This window comes from Poecilia formosa, unplaced genomic scaffold, assembly GCF_000485575.1.
Source record: "Poecilia formosa unplaced genomic scaffold, Poecilia_formosa-5.1.2 Scaffold146, whole genome shotgun sequence".
Classification (NCBI taxonomy): domain Eukaryota; kingdom Metazoa; phylum Chordata; class Actinopteri; order Cyprinodontiformes; family Poeciliidae; genus Poecilia; species Poecilia formosa.
Genome location: NW_006800085.1, coordinates 1460197 through 1482079, shown reverse-complemented (window position 1 = coordinate 1482079; position 21883 = coordinate 1460197). Strand labels below are relative to the sequence as shown.

The window sequence follows — 21883 nt, the reverse complement described above, 5'->3', positions numbered from 1 at the left end:
TATGACCAACCCAAAGCTTACACAGGCTATATTTACCTGGCTGCCTAGGATTACACTGCATCTGAGAGCAGAGCTTTCTGTCGGTCTACACACCACTACAGTGTGCTAGCTAAGCATCTGCTCCGATACTTTATCTGATGTTGCCTCGGATCTGTGCCTGGCGAAACAACATGGATGATTCCAGAACACAAGCGCAATGGAGGATAGTCATCAAACCTCTGTGAAGTTTTATCTGGCGCACTGACACTTTGAACTGCAGATCAATAGCATTGCATAAAAGTATGTCTGGTCAGACATCTTTTCTCTGTGGAAGTCATTTTGTTCTGTTAACGCTAATCTTAGTAGACATTTTTCAGTTATATGCCTACAATACTGCACTGTAAAATATTGAAGATTTGCATCTTTCCACAAATGAGTGTTCACTGTCGCTGCTTGAAAGTGATAGTGTGTAGCTCTGGCCTGGTGGGTTGGGATAAGAAAAGGATGGGAGACTTTCAGCAAAGTCTTCTGTAATATTTAGGTAATTTAGAGTGACAGATGCCCCTGTAGTAATTATGAATGGACTTAGCACATGGTGGATGGTTGAAGAGGTGGATGAGCGAGTGTCTGGTCGATGCAAGATTGTACTTTTGACAAATTACTGGTAAGACACAAATTGTTTTTGGAACCTCCTACACTGAGTCCTGGATTTCTGCATATTCTGAGCAGGAGATCTTCTGGAGTGTGTCAAAAAAAGATGTACACTCTCCATTGTGCATAACTTACCGTGCCCACAACTTCCCCAGTGAGATTGTGGTGATTATTATCGTTATTAAAGTTAATATTGAGTCCTAGATGCAGTGTGGTAAACCCTGGTAGCAGTGTTGGCAGTTAATCCATGACATGTGGCTCACAAACACACTGTGGATCGGTGATAACTTATTGTCTTTAAACAACAATCTTTAAACATGATCCATGTAAATAATCTCGAACATGTATTTTTCCCTAATCCTTCCACATGTGGAAATACTCACATTAGTGATCTGTTTGACCCATCTGAGCTTATTAGCAAAATCCCTGACATTTTTTTGGGATTAATTAGAGGAAAAGTGAAAGTGAGTGATGTGGACTGGCACAGTGCCACACACACTCTAGCATATAGACAAAGAACGTACACACGCGCACACACTTAGAGCTGTAACAGGGCATTATGTAATGGAATTAGAGCTCCTGAAGGTCTGCAAGGATCATGTGGCTTACAGGAGCCAACTAATGCACTGAAGCAGCCTCTCCCAGGCACACCCTGACTCCATCATTTTTCCTCCACCGCTGGCCTGAACACATTTTATAGTGCATGCCATGGCTAATGGATGCAGTGGTTGCATGTTCAAAAATCAAAAAAAGAAAGTTTTATGGTGTTCTTCAAAATACCATCAATGAAATCATGAGGTTGTGCATAGAGTATATTGAATAGTATGTTATTGCATGTTTGAGTTTATTTTATGGTTGGAGTTTGACTTTGAAGCAATAAAACTCCAGATTTCTTCCTTCTTTCCACTTCTTCAAACATACGTCTATGTAACTGCCGTAACTGATTAGATTTTTGTCTCTCTGCACGGTCAAAGGGGGTGTTACGTGTCGGAGGAAAAAATGGAAAGCTGTCTCCATTTTCTGGCTTCATCTTTCACCATAACCAACTTTCAGTTCTGAACAACTTTTTCATAAATGCACCCAGACAAAATAAAGAAAAACATCGATAAAAAGCAGTCCATTTGTAAATTGTTGTGATTTTAGTGACTGGGGCTAACAAGGAGGTCTAAATAATATTATATGATTATCTGACCTTAATTCAAGCTTTTCTCTCAGTGATAGCAGCTGGGTTAATGGAAACACCAGGTTACTGACTCAAAGCAGGAAAAATAACTTTTAAAGAATTTACTGAGGATGAAAATGAACAAAATGCCGTGTTTGCTTGCTGTATCGTCGCGTTCCACTGAACACAGAGGCATCGAGCTGGAAAATCCACACTGCACTTGTATAAATACTTCATTGTTAATTTAATTTTAAACTCTAGATGGAAAACAGAAAACTACAACTCTGTTCCCTTCGTTCTGTCAGCTATGTGTCTGTTTCTCCGGTGTTCCTGTTCTAAGCTGTTGTACATCTAGATGCATTCTTCCATTTCAATCGGATCACTTTCCACTCTCTCTGTTTCCAACACTCTGTCTGCATCGTCCATCGTACTTCAATAACTGCTCTCTTGATTGCTCTTTTATACGGCAAGTGTAAAGTGGTCAAATCTTATGCTCCCGGTTTTGCTAACTGAAAGCAGCTTCACTGAATGAAAAGATTAATGACAACGTAAAATATTTACAGTGTTTCAAATGTGCAAATGAGTTGCAGGGACATGAACAGAACAGCTGAATAAGTTTTCTTCTGTGCATTTGACAGTCTTTTGAAAAGAATAAATCAATTTACAAGTCCGTAGGAAGAATCTGTGAAAAGTGGAGTCGAGTTCGCATTTGCTTTATTAGTTTAAAAAACAGAAATAGTTATGTTTTTGTTTATTCTTAAGTAACGGCATCAATAAACCAATATTTTCAGCTCAGAAAAGTTGAAAATATAGGAACATTTATTCCTGCTGACATGAATGAGTGCTCCTGTTAGCAGGAACATTTATTTGGGTTTTTGTGCTCCATAGTTTTGACCTAACACTAATAATTTGCCTTTGTTACACACAGCCAGATAATTTCTCATCAGCATAATTAGCCTTAGCTGTCGCTCTATGATTCATTATATGAATCACTCACAGCAGCACTACTGGTTTTAAAAAAAATCACTAAGAAAAAGTATGGTTATACAGATGAATGAATATCTGATCAAACCATAGAGAATCACACTTCATCATTTGCTTTGCCTCACTTGAGCTACGAATTTACTTCAGAGTAATGTTCACCAAATTTTCTCCAAAGTTCTCAAAACTGTTTTGTCTTGTACTTGTGACTTACACAAGCTAAAACAGCCATTCATGACCTGATTGTAATGAAGCAGCAAGACTGAGTCAGCTTTTTTAAGGTCATATGACTGACTGACAGGGTGACAGGGTGTGTCCTGCTGGCTCTGCACCACTACTCCCAAAGGGAAGGCGACCAAGGTGAGAGGAAAAAGCACACAAAGACTTAAATATGCATGTAGCATAGATTAAATCAACACATTAATCTTAGATTTGGATTGTGACCTACTCGCCTTCATTGGAAGTCAGAGACACAGCTCAGGGAAGCATGCAAAAAGACTAAAATAATTGAATACAGAACAATTTACATGACTTTTTTGTAAAAAAAATAGAGAAGATGACTCAACTTTAAAACATGACTAAAAAAAAAAATCAGTTTCTGAGTGCGTAGAAATGTTTGAAGTAATATACTCATGAAGGATGAATGTTATTCTTAGCTTCTTTTTTTTTTTTTCCAGCAATGCAGTGTCTTATATTTAGGACGAAAGCAGTAGTAATTACAGGTTTAATCATTCTGGTATTCTTGCATGTGGGGGGGAAAAACCCATTCAATTTGTCAACCTTCTTTGTTTTGCGCAAACCTGACATTTGGGACTGTGCAGGCTGTTTCTAGTAGACAGCTGCACACTTTTCTGGTCACATGTTCAATGCACAACTCAGAGAACAGGCATCAGCGACGGGTGAAGGATGATTGATGAATGAAGTGCAGCTTTCTGTAAATGCAGTCTCAGCTTGTCTTGCCCATATTTTTAGCTTTCCCTTGTGCATAAGATTTATTATAGCCTGAGCTTTGAAAATAGCTCAGTATCTTCCCATTGTGACACTATGTGACTGCTACCCTACTTTTCACTGTTCACAATGTGTGGGGAATAGTTGATACTGCATTTCAGTGAACTTATTTAACCTTAAATTAAATGCGTAAAGTTTTAAATCACTTAAAATTGTGAAAATATGATTGACCGGAGAATCTCCATTTTTAATATGCCATATTTAATGTTTAACGTCTTAAAAACTTGTTCTGGAAGCTAGGTCGGGTTTATTTTTTATTTAATTCCCTCTATTTATTTGCTTATTTTGCAGAAATTATCAAACATGTCACCAGATACTCAATATCCAGCCTATTCCAACACTATCCAATCATGCAGTGAGATTCAAACGCAACTATGCACAACCAAAGTTAAAATGCAGCGCTATCAGATTTAGTTGATCATTTGATGACAAGTTAACTATTCAAGGAAGACCAGCAGATTGCATCGAGTCATTGGCTTCGTCAAAATCCTTAATCTTGAGCAAGCATGTGGTGACAGTGAAAAGTAAATACTGCCTTCTAGCAGAACCAGTATGAGACTGACTGGCTGTCAAGAGGACAGGGAAGAGACACAGACAAACACAAAGACACATTTCTAGAAGTCACTTCAGTGAGAAATAAAAAATAAAGTGAGTGCCCAATGTACATTGTAACAAAAAAGCATGTATGTGAAAAGTGGCACCAACTGTTGGAAGAGCAGGAGAAAATATACTGTGTTAATATTTTTGCCCCCAAAAAAGCACAGAATTACAGATCTGACTTTGTCTGCCTCCGAATACCTTTATAAACTGGCCAATAGTTTGTTAATATTTAGATTTTTCTTTCCCACACCAAAACATTGTTTTGTTATCTAATACACAATATTTACCAGTCCTTCGTTTAAAAGCAATTTCCATTATAATAATGGAGCGAAGTAACAAACATATCTGATTTTAAGTTCTTCCTTTAATGATTTCTGTAAAAAACCAACCAAAAAAATAACCAATGTCTCATATACTGGTCATCATCAAGCCAATCAAGTTTAAATCCACCTGGTTTCAGTTTCCTACTGGGCAATCAATGCATTCCTAATTTTAATTGCACATATCTGTTCCTATTTCCATTAAGCCGACAGGCTGTAGTTGCAGAACATATTGGACCTTGCACATCAGGCCTGACCCTGCTGTCTGGAGCTGGCTGAGTTGATGAATATCTCCCTGTTGGCTAAAATGACCCTTTCTGTGTGAGCCAGAATGCTGAGTCATGAGGAAATGTTTCAGTTGATTGATTTGTGGAGCAGTGAGAGTCTTTTGAATTCAAACTATCAATTGCAGCATATTTCTTTCGTGTCGTCATGGATGATAAACCTTTCTATGAGTTTATGTAACCAACTTAACTGCATTGCCTAATAACCAGGAATGCAAGTAATTGACTTTATATGCCTTAAGATTATATTTGTGGTAAATCACCCCTTTACATATAAACTGAATTGAAAGTAAATTTAAACAGCGTAATTAGCAACTTTAATTGCAAATCTCAAATGTCTGTGATTAAAACATCGCTGTGATCGAGGCTGATGTCCAGAGCATGAACAAATTCTGCTTTGCATTATATTCTGTAAAGTAACTGCTGTGTCATTGCTATTTCTAGCAGCTACAGGATTCCTCATAGTCATCATGCTTGTTGCAGCCTCACGGCTGAAGGTAGTCATGTCCTCCTCTTAGCTTGTCCTCTGCCGTTTCTTGTGACTTTTTTCCTCCTTGATCCTCCATCAGCCCCCCTACCTGTACACCCATCAGTCTCTCAGAATGATACTTACTGGTGTGGATCTCCACCCACTGGGTGATTAGTGATGACCTGCTGTCATTTACACAGACATGCACAGCGGGGAGGCCTTGTGCTCATTTGCTCAAGCTTAAGTGTAGGTCCTCATAGGTACTGTAAACATGTCGCTACAAACAATGGTGTTTCCTACAAGCAGAATTGATTTCTTTTCCCTTAGCTTGGCAGCAAAGCTTCTTCAAATACAAATAGTCAGTGATGCATTTCAGGAGGCCGTAGGTTCAACCTGCAGTTCTCTGAACTGTAATGTTGAAGGATTTCAGGTCAGTTTATTCTCGCTTAAAATACAAGAATAAACCCAGAGAAGCAAAAGATACCACAGAAAGACAGAAAACGTTTCAAAATTAAAAACTTTATTAAGTGCACCAAAAGCTTGTCTGTTTGATCTGTGGTTTTATACCTATCTGGACTTTGTTATTTGTATTTGAAATTTGAACATAAAAAACAATGAACAATTTGAAATATTGTGAATTTTAAAATAGGGTATGTAGGAGACACTGTCTTGTTTTATTTTGGCTCATCTTCTTGAAGTCTTGAAACCTGCAAATGTCAAGTTTATGTATATAAAAAAAAATTAGATTACATAGATCCAATGTTTTTTTTTGTGTTTGTTTTCTTGTTTTAGCTTGGTTAACATTTTAGGAGCATATGTTAAGATTTCTTTCAGTTTTTACAAATATGTTGCTGGATTTGCTACGGGACCATTGCTGCTTTAAAACTTTTATCACGTTCTTTTTTCATATTTTCTCTTTTTTCTCTCTTTTTAAGTTTGTCACAATATTTTTAGTATTAATAAAAGAGATCATGCAAACTATTTAAAAAGACTGGATATGAATATCTAACGGCATACAGTCAGAGACTTACATACACGGAAATTGCTGTAAAAATGAAAAAGAACCCTTCAAAAGTCCCGTACAAAATAACAATCTTATTTACCATTTATTTGACAAGCTTTTAAGGTTTGCAAAAAATCAGTAAGTAGAAGGCTATTTATCCAGGTAAACACCATGGTATTTATACTCCTCCACCACCTCCACTTTTTCTTCCACAATAGGGTTTGATGTAGAGCTGAAACGATTCCTCGAATGATTTGAGTACCTTGATTATTAAACTTCCTCCAGGAAAATTTACCTGCCTGGAAGCTTTGTTAATTTATATTTTATTATTTAGCGCATTGTGTTCCGGCCGGGACATTATTTGGGTTGCGCTGAGCTCTGACTTCCGCCTCTGAGCTGTTGACGAAAGCTAAATGTTAGCGGCATAACGTCCAATTTTCAAGTTCAGCCCGTGGGGATTTTATTTATTTATGAAAATGCCCGGGTTTTAATCGTTTTTTGGGGGACCAAAAGACATCCTTAAAATGACTGGCGCGATGCCTGGAGTACGGCAGCCTTTTTCCTCTTGGACCTGCTGGTTGAAAGCGAAGGGCGGGAAGAGCGCTGCGGGAGTATTTATACAGGTAAGCGGATAGACTGAACACGGCGGGCCGCTGAGTAGTTGATGCTTACAGTGTAAGTCTAGCTTTATGGACGAACCGCACAATACATTTCATATCATGCAAGTCTGAACAAACTGGTGGCGGTACATGGCTGGTCGATGAGTTTCTGAGTGTGAGAATGAAGGTGCCGTAAACATCCCGTATCCCGCCTCCCCCCTGAAAATTCATCTATTTAACTGACTGAAGATGAATAGATAAACTAAAAGCTGGAGCATTGACATTTTTTATTTGTGAGCCTGCCTCTTTATTATTAAATTGAATATAATTTCAGATCTTTGTATACTTTTTCTTCAGGTTAACTTAGAAAGTGAGCCATTATTGTTACCGGTTAGTTTTCTTAACTACAAAAGTAACTGTTAGGGATGCTCAAATGTGGAAAAAATGGACTGATATTGATATATGATAGTAACACCAGTGTTATGCCAAATTTATCAATACTTTATTTTATAAATTTTTTTATCCGTTTACTCGATTAAGAATAATCGATAGATTACTCGATTACTAAAATATTTGTTTACAACGGCCTATTTTTCTTAAAATGTACAATAATCCTTGTTTTGTTTACATTCAAGGCTGACTGTTACAAAGCAGTCCACTCTGTACTTAGCTTCTTGATCATGTCTGATACACCTGATGACTGCAGAGTCATCGAGAGTGTTTCTGTAGATGACAAGAGTCTGTTTTGTACGGGAAGTCAGAGGTGTGCAGAGTGAAACAAAATGGTGAGAGTACTATGTCTATTGTGTGGTAGTGATAGATCCAGGCGATTGCTGAGGCCTCCACTTGTGTCTTTTGGAGTTTCTCACAGAGTAAATCAGACTGAATTGTATTAACTGCACTGGTGAAATCATAGAACATGATTCTCACAATTCTGCCTGCTTTGACCAGATGACAGTTGGTTTGTTGAAACAGTTGGTTTGTTTGATGGCATCATCTCCACAGCAATAAGCAAACTGCAGGGGGGTCTTGACATGTGACTGTCTGCTTACTTGGGCGGGGCAGCAAGATTCTGTCCAGGACCTTCATAACGAGGAAATGTCAAGTACAAGACGGTACATCTTCCACAACACTGGGGACCTTCTCTTGGGTCAGGCTAAGGTTGAAGCGTTGTTGCAGAGTCCCACAGAGCTGCTCTGCACAGGCCTTCAGGACTCTGGGGCTGACACCATCTGGACCTGCAGCCTTGTTCTGGTTCAGTTTCTCCAGCTGCCTCTTCAACTGACTTCTAGAAACACGGGAGGTGGGAGGCAAAGAGATCTGCAGCGTCTCCTGATCTGGTTTAAGACGCACTTGAAGAAACAGAAGTGTTAATGGCCACGGTAGATAAAACATTTGACATATGACAGGAATGCTGCGGGTCAAAGGGTAGTGGAATCATATGTCTACTGTTTTTGTACTTTAATCATAATAAATACAATTGTTTAGAGACTTACACCAACCTTCATATATACAAAATATACTTTTTAATTGTAAAGATGAATAACTCCAATTTACGTATATTTTACTATAACATTTTTGCTCAGTAGAAATTTTCAAATAAGAAATGAGAAAAAACATCTTATATTTTGCAGAAAGATGACAAAAAGTAGTGAATAAAAATGTATTTCGTGGAGTGTTGTCTTCTTGAGGGATTCTACTATAGCCAACTGCTAGCACTAGGCTAAATGTAAATGCTAATGGAAGACATTAACAATGTTGCTAACCACTGGTGATGTGAATGCTTTTAGGGGATGTTACAAATATGTTACAGTTGGTTTGGGTTGCTTTGGACCATTCTGTTTTGCATGATGTGTCTCTGTTGTGTGCCCAACATTCTGCTTAGCTGACATGCAGGCTTTTATATGTTGGAGTCAACATCCTGCAGTGAGGAGCATATGTCAGCTTCTGTGACCGCCTGTTGGCATAGAAGTCAAAGATGATGTAGCATGAAAGTGATGAAAGTGTGTTTATGCAAACATGTCTGCTGTAAGTGTATGTCGTCCAAAATCATGATCATGCAGGCCTGTATATTTGTACTTTTCAAGCCTGTTAGCATCCACATGTTTAGGAGAGTCTCACACTAAATAAAAGCAACAAATGTTACATTGGATTTAAATGTATTTATTAAATGACAGGAAAAAAATAAATCTCACATAAAACTGGGCACTTCTGGTAGGACAGGAAAACATGCCATTCAATTGCTACAAGAAAAAAAAAGCTTTGCAACTAAAGTTCCCTATGACTACTATTACATCTTTATATTGAAGTATAAAGAGTGGCATCTTGAAGTCATTAAGTCCTGTTAAAAAAACATTTGCTATCTATGTGAGCACATGTCTCCAGGGAGGCAGGTCAGGAAATGTGTTTTTTCCTACCTCCACAAATGTAAACATGTAGAGTTAAACAAACTCTGCACAGACTTTATCTTAAGATGTGAGCTTTGATGAGGTGAGAGTAAGATATCCAGTGTTTCCAAAGAGCCTGAAAACCTTAAAGTCTGTGATATTGTCAATATGTAATATCGGGAAATTTTAATTTACTGTTAGCTTCTTCCAGTGAACTGAAAATGAGCTGTGATTGAATCTTTTGACAGAGAAGTAACCCAAAACATTTGATAAAATGAAGAAACAAGTGAAAAGTACCACACACTTAATTATCCAACTCCAAGAGTCTTGTATGCAAATGCTGTCCCAGGGCGAAAGGGAGTTTTACATTTAAGAAACTATAACGCAGGGGTAGCAATAATACTGACAGAGGTAATTTTATTAAAAACATTATGTTTTGTACTTTGTTGTACAGTCTTATTTCAATAAAATATGAACAAATTTCAAGTCTTGACATGCATCTTTACCCAGATACCGGCGGAATAGATTAGTTGGTATGCACCTTACACAGCTTTAAATCTGAGATGATGTGGTGGTTAATCTGTCAACCCTACGATGGGACAACAGCATCTGCAGAGCACATCAATCAGACATTTCTACCTGTGGACACACACACTCAAACACCAGGACAAAGCCACAATTTCTCATGATATCTACCATGTAACAGAGGCTTCGTGTGACTGAGTGATACCTTGATGTTGTTAAAGTGTCTTTCCTAGTAAGGAGGTTAATTCATCTGGAGAGTTTTTTTTTTAACCTAGCTGTAAAAAAAAAAAACAGTTTTTGTTGCCATACTGACACTAAATTTTGAAGTCTTTCAGTTGAATACTTGACTTTTCTTAAAATCTGAAACGTTTTTCAATGCAATAAAAACAGGAATATGCAAGATGATTCACAAAATGCATCACAAACAAGTCTCTGACGCTTTTAATATATCCCTTTGTTTGATATGTTGAAGGCCAAATCCAATGACACTGAACTCATAAATCAGAGACAGAATAATATGATCACTGAAACCCAAAGTGGGAGCACAGGCTGAGCCGTGATAAAGAGCTGTGTGAAGCAGTTTATTTTTTCTGTCTCGATTGCAAAAAAAAAAAGCTATTCACAGAGAAATGAACAAGTCGATGGACTACAGATGCGTTGCTCCAAATGCTGAGGTTATAACTTTAAACATACAAATTTTACCATCTGGAACTGAGTCACGTTTTAACTGCCGTAGCAGAACATTAAGATCTGTGTAAATTCACCTCCTGGCCTTTCTGTCAGGATACCACTGACCTTGGTTCAGTTTATTTTTTTACAGCGTCTCCTCAAGCCGGTGGAGCCGCTGTGTTGTTTCTGACCATGAACCCCCCTGACATCTCCCTGTCAGCGCAAAGCGAGTCAAGAAGCGAACCTCTATGGGGATTCATCGCTCTGGGAAATCCATCTTTGCTATCACACACAGACTTCAGCATATTACTCCTGTTCTATCGCTGTTTTGTTTTTCCGTACTTTATTTCTAAAAGCAAGTACAGTTTATAGCACATTTATCAATACTTCAGTCTTCCTCTTTCACCAACACGTACAATATTTTTGGCGCTCACCAAATTCTGAAGATTTGTTTGCAATGTATAAATGGCATTAAGCAGGAAAAAGTGGCAGAATGAACAGGAGTGTTCGTGCAAATCATCTACTAAAGTTGTGTTTTGATCTAGTTTTCATTATTTAATATCATGTTATGTCTTTTTTTTAACCTTCATTTAAAGTGAATTATTGTTGCAAAGCCACAATTTGTCTTTACGTGTCGTTCTTTGCTACCTCTTCTTTATCACTCCGACTCCTCTCTTTGCTGACTGCTTTTTCCTGTCGTAGCAGATGCGAGTCTGATGGGGAAGTATAATGGAATCGTAGTCAACGTGCAGCTGAGTGCTGTGCATTAGTTACACACGCAAGACTTTCAGACCCAGGGGTTCTTAGTTGCTCTGTCAGTGTTTTTGTTGTTTCTGCACATTTGTCAGGTGTCAGGTTTAAAATAAAACTGTCTCCAGCTGATGAATACAATGTAAAAGTTACTTGGAAATTTCAGAAAATTCATCCATCGGGTTTTTCCACCATAGAGTTTCTCGTGCAACAGAGTTGATTTAGGAGGCGCTTGTTTGTTTGTTTGTTCTATGAATGACACTGTTAGATTTTTTTTTTTCCCATCCAGAGAACCAGTCTGGTGCTCTTCATTATGTGATGCAAAAGATCTCTGCAGTAAATGTTTCATCTTCCGTCTGTTGTAAATTTCTATAGAGGATCGATCCACAGAGATACACTTTACCAAATTAATCACATGATTTATCTCAAGACCCCTGGAAAAACTCATCAAAACAACACTCAGCTGGGGACCAACGCAGGAGGATTGTTTTTTGCCAACTTTCTGACAAGGTTGTCAGAAACTTAAAAATACATTTTTTCCAGTCATAAATTAGAATTAGACTGACAGCACTCTTCAAGGTGGAGTTTGTAACAGAGAAAAGAAAACTCAGTTATGTATTTTCAGTAGGAACGAGCTGCTTAAAACTGAAATCAGAGAGACCACAAAGCTACTTAAAATGAAAGAGCATTTTAAAATGATTATACACTACTAACATTTTCCACAAAGGCACACCAGCTGCTCTTTTAAAATGCAATAAAAGAGCATTAAACTCGTGGGTGCTGGTCAGCGCTCCATCACTTCATTCTGTTGTTTGTTTTGGTCGTTTGTTACTTGACTTTTTTATATAGATGTGCCATCTGCCACAGATGCCTATTTGTATTCATCCTGGGAACCTTTCATCGAATTGGCAAAGGAGTGAAATGACCTTACACTGCCTTCATTCAGTCTCAGTAAGGTTAAACATCTTGCAGAAAAGATACTTAATTCTTTTGAGTTTTCCACCGGTCTGTGTCTGACGGAAATTGATGCATTGGGAAATGTTGGCAACCTTTTGGAAAGAAATATTTCAGATTACTTTTAGCTATAGTTCCAAACAACAAATTGGAATTGGCTAAAGTTGGAGAGTCAGTGAGATTCTGTTATTTTGAAAGTTGTTGAAGCTTTACTAACTTTAGCGTTCATTGTAGATACACAGCAGATTGTAAACAAAGCATTTTAAACCATGATGCTCACAGCATTTTCATTTTTGGTTGGTCTCACTGAGCCTGACTTTATTTCCTCATGAAAGCTTGTTTTTGGTTCAATCAGCAGTAGTTCTTCAATGCCAGAGTCGGTGCATGTGGTGCAGGAAACAGAAAGAAGTGGTGATAAGCAACTATAGTGTCACTCTTGCATTGAAACCCAAATGGTTGAAAAACCTCTTACGACAGCAGGGTTTTTTTTTGTTTTTTGTTTTAAATAGAAAGTAAAGAACAAACTAAGAAGTAAACTTATAAAAGCAACCTCCATCTAATTTGAAAGGCATGTTTTGCAAAGCAGTGAAAAAAAGATTAACAAAAAAAAACCCTAGGGAGTCATCACCCTGAGCTTAAGAGGCTTTTTATGTGAATGATCAACTAGCAGCTTAGCAAACAAGCAAAAAAAAAGTATATCCTTATGCATATTACCTAACATGGACAGAAACAGGCAAAAAAAAAAAAAAAAGCAGTAAATTCACATGTAAACTTTGAAAATCTCTCAGAAACACTGCTAATTAAATTTTGCGAGACAGTCTAGCTCTTTGGAAACTAAATACAAAAATACTGCATTCAGCTGCAGCTTTGTGTTTCAGGAGGCTTATTGTGTAAGAGGCGCGTTTCCTAAAATATCAAGCTCCTGCTCACAATGAGACGGAGACGGCAGACTGTCTTCGGTGTGGTAAGATACACGATAAGTTTTACTGATTTTATGTAACTGTAGTCACAAGTATCAAATGCAGTGACTCCAACTGAGCGTGTCCAGTGTTTAACAGAGCTCATCATGGCTGACCTTCAGCCACAAACGGTTTGAGGAAGTTTGGAAGTTGGTTAGCAAGGGAAAATGACCAGCCACTAACAAAATCAAAATCAGTAGAACAAGTCTGCCTTGTGGTTATTTCTAGAGCTGGTCGATGACACACTGCTTCCTGTGTGCTGCTAAAATATATCACTTGTTCTGGCAGGGAACTTCACTTTGGTAAAGACACTGAAGCAGGGCAGGGAGCCCAGATTGTCAACACTGAGTAATGACGTCAGGAGCAGGCTTGAAGAAGCAGCTTTACCCAGCATGCTTTGCCAGCAGCATTTCTGCAGTGCTTATAAATATTGAAAGATTACAAAAACAGAAAGAGAGGGCGGAGGGGGATTGGAAGGTGGAGGATCGGAGGAGAGATACAGAGGTGAAAGGAGTGGATAGATAGCTAAAAAAAACAAAAAAAAACTGAAGAAGTTCAAGTGAATTGGGGACTCCAGGGTGGGGTTAATGCTTCACTTTGCTGCTTCTTACTGTCACTTTCTTTTTACGTGCTACAAGGAGAAATACTCATAACTGTAACGGAATAGCAATCCAGCCAGCCAGTAATTTCTGGCACATAGAGCAATCATGGTAATTCACAAGTGGCCCTGTAGTTCATAATTTTGATCATTTAAATGGTTATTCAGAGCACAGAGATGCATCACAAACCTTTTAAAAATAACCACGTTAGGAAGGAAGAAAGTTGAAACATTTCTCATCCACAATCCTGCTTGCATGTGAAAGAGACAGAGATGATGACTAGACTTTTAGTCTTTGACTTAAGTTGCGATTAATGTGGTGGAATTATGCATTATATTACAGACACATAGTGGCATTTTATAGCACGATCAAGAAACCGTGTTAACTTCAGTTATTATAAAAATGCTGTGTATTGAACGTGACTTAAAATAAATTCGATTTAGCAATTTGACGCCTTGAGATTGGGCCTCTGTCTCTTTAAGAAGCTCCTGCTCTCTGTGACACAATCCTCAAAGAGTGAGAGCAACACTTTTAGATGAGGAAATAACATTATAACATGACGTAACACTCAAGACTTAGACTTGCACTCTAATGACTCAAGACTCAACTTACAATCTTCGTCTTGTGTAACAAAGTGAAATCAGTCTGTATATATTCTCTCCCAGCTCTGACAGATGATGTGTCTGATGCTGAAAACGTCCTTTGAGATTATGCCCTTGAATTATTAGCCAGTGACATTCATGGAGTGTTGACAAAATGTGGCTCATAATCTGTTCCTTCTTGCTTTATCTTTATAATGTTGAGCATTACAAAGGCCTTCTGGTTTGTTATAGTTACACTTGAATAACTGCCTTCAGACATTCGATATTTTCTTTCAGTTACTCTCTACGTTGCTCGTTATGTTGTGATTTATTTATGAGTACCTTTGACAGTGTTGACTGTGAAGACTTGAAAACAAAGGCTTTAAGTATAGACGATGAACACGGCTCAGAATAACGGTTTTCATCTCAATCTAAGAAGAATCAAATCCTCTACAACCTGTTTAGTACAATAGTAAACGAGTAGCTAATATATGAACACGGGGATTAACAGGTTCTTACAAAGTCATAACAAGAACAAAATTAACGCAGTTATTTTTCTTGGAATGAATATGCACATTTTTTTAACGGGTAAATATAGACTTGAATGTTGTTTTTTTTTAAATAATAGAAAGCAGCTCATAACAGTTTGCATGTTGATAATGTGAAACCAATAAGATTTTACATTATCCAATTTCTCAATGCCAGCTAGCATTTTCTTAACGCTAAGAAAATGCTTCTTTTTTTTTTCCAGTCATCGGAGGCTTCACTTCGACTTGCTGCAGAAAAGAGTTGAGCTTTGAATTGTGCATCTCATTTTGCAAACAGAGCTTATTTCTAGTATTCGGAGAAGAATATGGGGATAAACTGTCATTGGAAACTGGTAATAGAATGCAATTTAAATAGTAAGTGGTAAGGTTCTGCACTTAGATGATTTTAGTAAACAAGACAGACGTGTTAAAAAGTTCAACAGGGTTGTAGTATTTTTTTTTAGCATACAGTGTGATGTTATATAACACATTTGGTAAAATCTTCCCGCAATTTCCCATGATTTTGTAATTCATTTCCAGATTGATTGTTTCACAATTTGATGGATCCTGAATATCAAAAGCAAGTTTTGTAAGATAAGGACTGTGTTTATGTTTGAAGTGAAGATGTTTTTGACTCCAGTTATTTTGGCTTCTTGCCCTTTCCACGTGTGATGCATGTCTGCGTGAGCATTAGCATGCAGTATGACAGCGGGCACAATATGCGTGTGCGTCAACGTACAAAAACAGGAAAAAAAGCATGCTTTGATTGTAATGGGCTGCAGAAGCAGTGGCCTGACAGGAGCTATAAATAATTTAGCGGCTCTGTTTTAGCACAGAGACAACAGGAAGATCCTCGTTTTGATGTGTCCCATCTTTTCGGAGGAGGACGGAGAATGTTGTGTTCTGTGAGATATATTAGCCTGAACGAAGCGTTTAATGTTTTATTCAGTCTGGGTCTGCTTTCAGAGTGTAAGATAAAGTACAGATCAGCGTAAAGTGGACACTTCTGTGAACATTTTATCCTGTCTGATTGAGATGTTGGGATTTGATGTTATTTATTACTTCAATTATTTTAACTTGTTGATTTTTGTGAAATCTGTGCTCCATTGTCATTCTTTCTGCTGCCATCTGGGCGTCTCTAAATTAACTCAATTTTGAAATAGAAATGTTTAAACTGTCTAACCTGTACGCCTCAGATACTTCCTCCATTTACCCATCAACTCCACTGAGTTGACTTCCATCCTGCTGACTATTGATTTTTAATTTTTTGTTCAGACTTCATCTTGTCAGTCATACTCTTTCTCCTCAGCTGGTTTTATATTTCCTTCGATATCTGTCCAAGCGGTTTTGACCAATGTCAAAAAGTTTTTTAGTCTAGCATACAGTGTTTGCACGTAATAGGACCAGCAAAATAAAAATAAATAAAAATAAAGAAATCTCACGCTAAGATTTTACATTATCCAATTTCTCAATTTAACTAGATTTATTCAACGAAAAAAAGAAACATATTAGGAAGTAATTGTTTGGGTTTTCTTACACATTTTTTCCTACGTTTTAAGCTAATCATTTTTTTTCACATTCAGTCTTCTAAAAGAGGAGGGGAAAAAGTTACACAGCTCCCTGTTAAAGCTTCAAGAAAAGTGGCATCTTTGGGTCTCGGCGCTCAAAATCTAAAGTTATTTTAATATTGTTAAAAATCAGTCGTGCAAGTAATTATGGCAAGTGTGGTAAGATCAAACATGAACCCCTTCTAGATATCAACATTGTTTCAACACAAATCAGAGTACAGACACAGAAAACCTACCTATATTTATATATTTCATGTGACTACAGCAATCTGGATATTATTTAGCTTAAGATTTTCTGAACAAACTAATATTTGGAAAACTACGTCGAAGGAATTGGTGAATGTTTCAAACGACCGAAGGGAAATAAGTAATGCCAGGAGTAGTGAAGTGATGAATTAGGTTGCCTCTGTACATTTGTTCCTGTGCTCCACATTTCTGTTTTTTTTTCCCTCACAAATGGCGTCGCCAGGTGTGGAGGTTCCTTTTTCTTGTCCAGACTCCGAGCATGGCGTTAACTCGGGGGTGTGTGAGCAGTCCTGGTAAATAATTTCACACTTTTCTATAAGGGGATGATACCTTGTTTTACACAGAAAACAATCCGGAAACCTCAATATGATTTGATCAGATTTAAAGCAGAATGGTAGAGCTTTTAGGGGGATCCTACACATTTGTGCAGATAGGTTATGTGTAGTCATTATCTTACATTAATCACTGCAGGATTTCTGTCTTCTTAAAGACACTCCTGTCCTATATATGTCGTAGCGGTTTGTGAAAACACTGATTTAAAAACATTCACAGATCTTTGTGCTGCAGATTGTTTTTTTAGATGGAAGTTGAAGGTCATAGATTAGAATTCAGATGTCATTTATTGTTTACAATAAGTTACAAGTATTGAAAAAATGTGCAAGCATCAAGAAAAAAAAGAAGAAAACGGAACAAAATGCATCAGGAATGTAAACACAACACGTGTCCTTCTGAAGTTAGAGTATTTCCTGCCTTTCTGTCATTCATTTAAAACCGTGATTCTAAAACTGTAAACAAATATGAATGTGGGATTTTACCTCTTTCTTTGCAAGACGAGGGATAAATGAGAAATACTTTGTATTAAATAAATGTATTTCTCATTTAGGCAGCTGGTAACCCTGGTTGTGGATGGAAATCCACTTCCAGGACTCGTATATTGAACAGAACTAGCATGTCATGTTATCCAGAGTGAGTGTATTTAATTATATGCTTTTGTTAATTTAAAATCAGTTTCTGTGTTTTTTTTATTTTTTATTTTTTTTACTTTTAGCTCTGCATGAAACCAAGGCCTGGAAGGCTTAAAGTTGTTTTCATCCTGTTGTCAGAATCATAAAAAAACTTGTTCACTGCAGATTTGCGTGTGCAATAGTTGCATGTTTGCAAATGCTTGTGACAACCTCGCTTAAGTGTGTGCGTGTGTGTGTGTGTGCGTGGGTGTGTGTGTGTGTTTGTAGGTTTTCTTGGGAATCTGTCTCCTGTAGTCAAAGTGTGTCTTAGCTAAAGCCCATGAGGGTTCATTACTTTGATCCATCTCCCTCCCTGTTGCTGCCAACACTAACATACCGTGGCGTTGATGCAACTATTTTTAGTTTTGTCCACATGTGTGAGTGTATCTGCGCGAGTTTGTGGCAGTAATTTGTCTTAATTTGTGGGTTAATCATAATGAACGATTTTCTTGTTTATGCTCTGGGCCACAAAGAACCACCATTCCTCCTTAGACAAACATAATCAGTTAATGTCCACTGGAGTAATTTAAGAGACCAGGATCCAGGCTTTGGTTTGTGCGTCATTGGTTTCAATCTAACAGGCACAAGCTCTTTGATGCAGAGTCCACTGCTCTGTAAAAGCCTTTTGATTTCTTCCCTTCCATAAAAAGCATGAATGTCATCCCTTATTTCTTCTGAGCTTTTTTTAAATGTTATATTCAAAATCACATAAGTAAAAAGAGCCATCCTAGAGTTACCCAAGTCCTGTGACTTGAGTGAATGTTTAAACATCTTACTTACTTTTTTAAGACAGTAGCTTCTTGTATCTCTTGTTTCTTCCAAATCTGGGTGCCTGGCAGATGAGATTCATGTTGAAATGCACGGAGAGGTCAGAGCTTGAAGTGACACAAGAAGTTATTTCAAAATCAGAACTGACAGGAGCTGTCACTGGAAAAAGTTTACATATTTAGGATTCTGCCAATGACTTCTGTCAGAGGAGAGCCAGAGTTCACAAAGTCATCAGATATTTCCAGGAGAGGCAGTTCACTAAGGCTCTGGTTGAATTATTGTGTTTCTAAAATAATGACAGCTTTGACTCAGAGAAATAAGCTCAAGAGGACAAAACACTGTAGTATCGTGCAATAGACACATCTTAAAACCATTAGCGCTTTAGTACATTGGCTACCCCCTATGAATCCATTCAATGTAATCTTCACCTCAGGTGATCGGTTTGTGTGATCGGCAACAAGAGACCGTGATCGGCAAAAACCGATCATACACTTTTTCACAGAAATCGGACGATTATGATCGGTGGCCGATCGATCGGCACACCTCTATTAGCGATCTATCTTGTGGTTTCTGTCTAACACTGCAGCATTTTATGCTTACTTATAGTTTTAAATCAATCTCCATCTGGGTTTCTCTTTTTTCACTCCTGGCATTTATGTGACCATGATTGCGTCATTTAAGCAAATCTTTTTCTGTTCGAATGTCTCTACCAGTTTCTTTTGCTCCTGTCTCGGATGTGTGGCTTGGCTTTGCATTCCTCCATGTGTCACTTCTCTGGGTTTTGAGGCCTGCTGTTCTTAAAAAAAAAGTTTTTTTTTTTTTTGTTTTCAGTTTTGCAGTATATACCTATCACTTATTTGTTGCATTGCTTATTTCTGTTGGTTATCATCTGAGGTGGTATTTCTTGCCTTCAGGCAGAATTTATTATTTTCTACATGACAGTTATAATGGTTTCTACCATACTGAGTTTGTCTAGTTCTACCAATTCTGTTTCAGTAGATCACTTCACACATTTCTTGAAATTTAAGTAAAAAGACATACATCTAGGTTATGTGATTGGTGGTGTAGGGGTCTGGCCAACACAGAGACATAAAGTTGGAATTGTTATTGTGTGGTTGTTTAATGATAGATAAAAGAAACACTGACAGCAGGAGTCTCCAAGACTCAAGATCTACTTTTTTGTGCTTGTTTAAGATGCAAACCTTCTCCAACACACCTGAATTTGAACAAATGGTTTGTCATCAGGCCGTTGCCAAACTTGATGGCATGCTGAAGAGGTAGTTTATTTATTTTTGTTATTTTTATCAGTGTGTAGACTGTACTGAAAACAAAACATACCAACTATAGTGGTGTATGCAGAAGTAAAACTGATGAGCTAAAAATGTAAAAAGATGAAGAATGGAAGTCCCCTGAAGGGGGCTTTACCATTTTGGAGAACAAGCGGTTCTCCAAAATGGTAAATGCATTTGCACTTCTGTCAGTTTGTGTCTCATTAAATTTTTCAAAAAGATACATAGTACTACACAACCTCAATTGAAGTGTTCGAATGCATCAAGTGCAAAGAAATACATGTACTTTTTGCTATTTGCCCATATGCTGCTATTAACAGTACATGAGGTATCGGAAACCATAGTTATTAAATCATAATAGCTTCTATTGCTCCTGGCGTACAGCTTGTCAATGACCACAGTGGTTAGCTGTTCAAAATTACCAATTTGAAACTGAAACATGGAGAATTTAAGTCGAGTCTAATATAAACTAGGTTTTGCATATTTTAAGATCCATGTTCTTGGTAAAGAAGGAACCTCAAATAGTTGTTGCTCTTTGTTCTCTGCTTTGTCTGCTTCCGTTTATATTAGGAGTTATGGAAATAGACACAGCTGCTCTTCTCTTTTTCTGGTTAAGGGGAAAAATCAATGTGTTAGAACAATTCATCTGTTTAGTAGTTAATTAGTCACGGATATTTGCTGTCTGTGGATTACACAAATATCATAGTTTGATTATTTTATTCATAATAAAACTACTTTCCCCCTGCTATTAGCTGTTAAATAGAGGTCTTTTTCCTGTTTTGCAGGTGGGGAGAGTTTATACACCTATTTGTGTGTGGATTTATTTATTGTATCTTCTTGCTAGATGCTGAAGAAAATTTCTATTTAATGGATGATAAATCGTCTTATCTCAAGCATAATAATCAGTCGCACTATTTGCATGTTAGACAGACATAAAATTATTCATTACAGTAGTCAGGCAGCAGTAAGGCATTGTAAGTCAACATTGCTAATACGGTGAATTGTTAAACAGGTGAGTCCATAAAGAATTTGATTTAAAAAAAAAAAAAAAAAAAACATTGCAAAGCTTTACAGTTTTGACTTAAACATAGGGAATTTAAAAAAAAAAAGTAGATTTTGTTTCATTTACAGGAAGGTTAGAGAGAGAGAGAGAGCATTTATGCTGTTCACAGTAGTGCAAAGGGAGGGGTTCAGTTAATCAAATTACTTAATGCAATTGACAGCTTGATTGCAAATAGAGTTAAAGAACAGAAAAGAGACTGAAAGGTTGGGTGATGGCAGCAGAGAAGAATGAAATAGGAGCGTCAGAGATAGTGGTCAAACAGGAAGGAAGATGGATTGTAGTCTTGGAGCAACATGAAAACCAACTCTCCTTTGTGCTTTTGAGGGCGGTGCTAGATTTTTGTCAGCTACACAAACCAAGACTCATTAACAAGCTCAAAGCCCGTCTCCGCTGAATTCAGACAGAAGATGTTGCCTGTCACCAGGCAGTAATGTGGCATGAATACCGGAGCGAGGAGGGTTAGGAGTGACACAGGTGGAAACTGTGGACGGGACAGTAAATGTCACTAATGGAACAAAGCAGCACGAAGAGAAACATCAAAGGAGTTACCGATGAACAGGTTTTGGCTCTATATTACTTGTCAAAGCATGTAAATTTATTCAACTTTGGAAGAAACAGAATGAGCTGAAAACTATGTCTTCCATGCACTTAAAAAAACAACACGTCAAAAGATTCATTTTTAGACTTGATTGTTTCTTTCTTACAGATTATTTGTCTCATACTATTAACAAATCTGAAAAAAAAACAAACATTTTTTTATACAAGCTACATTCTGTAGCTTTAAAGTATGAAACATGAGAAAATGAACTATAGGAACTTAGGCCCTATGAGTGCAAAATGAATCCACTCACTTATTCTCTTCAAATGATTCCTGACTGGAGCTAAAAATAACAGTTTGTGCTGCAGGTTAGTTTAATTTAAGTTTTAATGTACATATA

General features: G+C 37.4%; 1 protein-coding gene across 13 annotated transcripts in view; it reads left to right on the top strand.

Annotated features, from left to right (window-relative positions):
* Nucleotides 1-21883, top strand: part of ank1b (ankyrin 1, erythrocytic b) — a 73063-nt gene that overhangs the window by 6585 nt on the left and 44595 nt on the right. The window lies entirely within an intron of this gene.